The sequence below is a fragment of the Pteropus medius genome, unplaced genomic scaffold (genome assembly GCF_902729225.1).
Source record: "Pteropus medius unplaced genomic scaffold, Ma_sr-lr_union100, whole genome shotgun sequence".
NCBI lineage: Eukaryota > Metazoa > Chordata > Mammalia > Chiroptera > Pteropodidae > Pteropus > Pteropus medius.
The window spans coordinates 12,550,558-12,555,538 of NW_024351073.1; the positions used below are offsets into that span (position 1 = coordinate 12,550,558).

The window sequence follows — 4,981 nt, forward strand, 5'->3', positions numbered from 1 at the left end:
GCAACATGAGCCTGGGATCCATCCTCTGCTGAGAATGAGATGACTTCTAGATAAAATGGACTTTATTTTCCTGTTCCACAAAATAAAAGAATACAGTTACTTAGTGGACTGAGAACTAGCACCCAAGCCTCTGGCTTCTTATCTGGTAGTTCTCTGATTTTCAAGTCCTCAAGCATTTCCATATCAAAACTCTAGGTGCAAACTAAGCCAAGTGCTCTCACTTTATCAGTTGCGCCTTCACCTTCTGCTAAGCGCCATCAGTGAGCGAGTGTTCTGATTAACTACGGAGTTCTTCCATACATCCAAAGCACCATACAATGAACGCTAGGGGGAAAAAAGAACAGACAAGATACATTCCAAATACGGGATTCAGTTACTTTTCACAACTCGACAATGTGTCAAAGGCACGCTGTGTTTTGTTTTGAGGGCGGGGAGATGACTGGGAGGGAATCCTGGGTCCCCATTGGCTGGCCGCTCTCCGCTGCAGTTGCGCTCCAGCAGCTCTGAGAGCATTATTGATCTGAAGGGTAAACGTGGAGGGAGCCTCAGAGAGGGGTCCAGCCGTTTCTGAGAAGAGACGCAGCCTCTTCCAGGAAGAAAGTGGTGTCTACTGGCTGCCCGGCTGGGAAAACCTTCTGTGAATGAAAGAGGACAACATGCAAGGCAGTTTGTTGCGCCAGTGATTTAAAAGGAAGAAAAAAAGAGAGAGAGAGAAGGATCTCACCTTCGGTGCAAGGCTGGGTCGCTGCATCCTGCTGCTGCTGCTGTCTCTGCTGCTGTTCCTGCCGCTGCCGTGTCTGCCATCAGGTAAGGCTTCCTTGTGTGATTGGGATTGCATCGTGTGTGATCGCTTCGGGGTACATGCACCGAAATTCGTACATGTTTAATAAAGTATTGCCTAGCGTAGTCAGAAGCGGAACGAGGCTGCACTCAGATCTACCATCTGAATTGGGAACTAGTGCGTGGTTTTGCTTTGGGAAACTTCCCTAAGTTCTAAACAAGTCTCTGCTGTTCAGAGCGAGAGGTTAAATTAAAAGGGGAAGGGAGAGAAAGGTTTTAACCACTAAGATATTTTAGTGGTTATAATGAATTTGGCTACTTTTTCAAATGAAAATAATTAGGTATCTTAAGTGTTCAACTGGTTATTTATAAATGGCTTTATTGATATCCCTTTTTTTTACCACAAAATATTTAATGCTTTATTTTCAAACAGCTTCTCTGCTGATTTTTGTTAAAATATGAAACCCTCAGCCCCTTCTCCACTGATTTTTATGAAGACATGCACGTTTTAAAACTTCACTCATTAAAAAACACAACTGCAAAACAATTTAAATGTTTCAATAGCTAGTCTTTCAGTATACGGCTGAGTTTCCTACCACAAAACTAATTCGGGACAAGTAGAAGAGATCCAGATTACCAGAGCTGCTGTGAGTTATATAATATGCATTTCAAAATTATCTTAAAGGTATTAATCATTTGGTGGTGCATTTAAAAAGTAAGAAATGTGTGCCATATAAAACATGCTATCCAGACATTTTTTCAAAGAGACCTTCAGCGTTTTATAAATATTTTCTTCTTTTAAGACATTGTTTATTTCTGCATGTGCATCACAGTGACTTCAGAACCTCTGTAGTTCAGAGTGCTTGACGTCTCTCACAGACATATTTCTCTGTACTCTGGAGAAGGGACTGACATACTTTTGGCAGATTCTATGACCATTTCATGCTTCTCAATTTCTCTCTGGGTATTTTGAAGCTTATTCACAAACTGCTCAGCTAGAAAATCACCTTACGTACTGACTGAAGGGGAAAAAAAATAGAGTAGGTTCTGAAAATGTGTTTATAGTTTTAAATTATACTATACATGACTGAAACATGAAAATCCAACCATGCCAAGCAGGTATTAGTTTGCTTAACCTTTTCAGCACATCTGATTAGTTTTAAGATTTATAAAATAATATGCAGACACACAGCTGTTCAGAGATATTGAACCTCGTTATTCAATGGCATGCTTTATTCAGTAAATTATCCTAATCAGTTTGAGAATCATTTTACCTCTATATGCTTTTGTAATTATTTCTAGAAAGGAATTTAACTTAGTAGGTTTTTATTATAAATATTTCCATAATTTCAGCAGAAGGTTTCTTCTGACTTGAAAGGCAGATGGTTACTCTTCCTAAGCCATAAGCAGGTGATCGACAAATTGTTTTGGAATACCCAAGAGCATAGCTACAGAGTAGCAGCTTCTACTTAACTAATTTCACCAGCACATCAGCTCATTCATTAACAAGATATAGTGACTGTTCCTCAACGTGCTACAGAAACTACTGGAATAAAAAGAGGTTATATGTTAACCTGAAAATCCATTTCCAAGAGATATTTTCCCCTTATTAATAACTCTTACTTTGAAGATTAACATCCAAGTTTAATCTTGCCAATGTTAAGCCCCTACCCCATAAAAAAAAAAAAAAAATCTTTCTTTTCTATTGTGTTCAACAAATCTCCAGTTGCTGGATTCCTAACTTCTACTGCTGTGTACCATTTCAAGCAGTAGGGGGAAGTTTTCAAGCCAACAGTCCTTTTTTTCCTACTAGACCTCTTTTCTTTCACTGATCTGCTTAGTGATGTGATTATTTTAGATAATTCCCGCGGAAAAAGAGAGCTGCATTATTATGGGAGAGAGGAGTCATTTGTTGTACATGTGAGATAATACATATTATGTTCTTATCACAGGAAATACTGCTTAGTTTATGGGAAAAAATTCCTGTTAATGCTTCACGTGACATTCTTACACCTCAATATGACTGCATCCTTTAAGGATGCAGCACAAAACTGATCTTAGGTTGAGCATATTTTGCATCTGGTATTTTGGCAGAATGTATTTAATGTAATAGTCTGTGATATTGGTTGAAATCAATCATTTGTCATTTAGTGGTTGATAAGAATGTCACTTCTACCTTTTAAAATGCGCTGTGATGAACATCAAATCACTCTTGCTAATGAGATAGTATTGCAAGTAGTTTACATAAACTGTTCTTATATGAAAAGTGAAATATTACTGAGTATTCACACTTATATCATTTAGATGTCACATCATTAAATCTATCTAACAGTTGTGATGGGAAGATGCATAGAGTGATGGTTCTCTTCAGAACTGAGCCATGTTTTCATGTAAAATAAGTCAAATTTAAGAACTTGTGTAAGACTCATGTTTTTCTGTAAAAAATATCAAATCCAAGGACTTGTGTAATAAAATGACCTGCTAGTAGACTCTGCTGTAAATGTCTTCATACTTTGAGAGTAAAAATGTGATTACAGATGTCTCATTTAAGGTAAGATACTATTCCTTTAGTCTTTTAACAAAGTATAGCTGTTTTTTAAGTAATTGTGTCCTGTATTACCATGTAACTGTTATCACATCAATAGATATTTTGCTCATAATGTGGTACAAATTCATGATTCTATTATATTAAGTTGTAGGTAGAAATTAGTTCACTTTTTTTGTTTAACAAATATGAAGTTTAATTTTTATGGATAAGCTCAATTTATATCAAGAAAAATAAAATTAATCATTAAACAGGAATAAAAATGTATGATTTTTATTGAGAACTTTCCTTTTGCTTTACCATTGCATGATAATTGAACAATTTCCACTCATAGTTTTGAAAAACATTTTGATTTTGTTTTTAAGGCAATCACATTTTTTTCTGAATTATTATGCTAAAAGTGTGATACATCAAACTTAGGGAAAAAAAATTATGTGCATGTATGTGTGTGTGAATTTGAATAATGCTGCCTGTGTTTAATATGAATAGTGGTTACTCAAAGTTATTTATAAATATCACACGATAAGATAACTAATAATATGGACTAAGTAAAATTTTTTTAAAAGACTAAGATCAAGTTATGACTGTTGAAAACTAGAATAACAGATGAACTTCATATAATGTTATTCTACTTTTTGTGAAATCCTGGATATTCTAAGAATTCATTTATTGAAAAAGTATTCAATTATTAATTAATGTAATTTAATAAGCACCTATTAAGGTATTGAAAACAGGGCCTATATTTACTCTTTTTGTGAATTTAGCTTCCCTCAGGTTTGTATCACTCTATCATATTATATTTCATGGTACCAGGGGATAAGTTCAGTATGCTTCAGTTATTTTTTTACTAAAGGGCTACAGTTTTTTTTCATAACCGTTGCTCTGTGAGCATTTAAGTCATTATGCTACAAATGGATTTATATTACTTTGCATATAAGGGATGTGATGTTTAAACAATCTAAAATTCTTTGTACAATATGTATATCTCATGAATATATGTGTGAAGATTTTAGTGAGAGAAGATGAGGGCCCAATTTGTGCACAGACACTCATTAGAGAAATACGGGACTTACATATAAATTAAATCTATGTATTCAAATGGCTTCAGAATGCATACTTAGTTCCAAGTACCAAAGAAGTAGTTAAACATTAAGATATAGGTTGCTATTATAGATATATTCACAAAGTAGCATGGTAGTTACAAATGTGATTGATCACACCTTACACGTGCCATATAATCAGTGGGTTCTAGAGCTCCAATTTGCTGGAAAATTATTATAACATGCAAAAAATGTTTCTCTCCACATAAAGATGAGAGTCCTGATTCATTGTCTTGCATCATGATGTGAAAAGATCAAAACTTGGGAGTCAGACAATGATTTGAATCCAAATTTCGAAAATTATTCTATGGGCAAGTTATTTAACTTTTTAAGCCTTGGTTTCTTCTTTTGATTTAGTGTAATATTACCCCATAGAGAGCACTCAGCAATGATCAAGTCTTTCTTTTTTCACATTTCCATGACTATAGCAAGTTAGATTTGTAGAGGTTAACTACAGCCAGAGCTGGCCCACTGGGTTAGAAGAATACATGTGGTGGCCAGGATTTGTTATGTGCAGGAATTTACTTGTCAGGTTAGGATGGAAATGGTAAAAAAA

At 35.1% G+C, this 4,981-nt stretch overlaps 1 protein-coding gene across 1 annotated transcript in view; it reads left to right on the forward strand.

Annotated features, from left to right (window-relative positions):
- The first annotated feature begins 435 nt into the window (after positions 1-435).
- Positions 436-4,981, forward strand: part of CDH12 (cadherin 12) — an 843,825-nt gene continuing 839,279 nt past the window's right edge. Inside the window, exon 1 of the mRNA XM_039842741.1 lies at positions 436-807. The gene's annotated coding sequence lies outside the window, so the exon portion shown is untranslated. The remainder of the gene's footprint in view (positions 808-4,981) is intronic.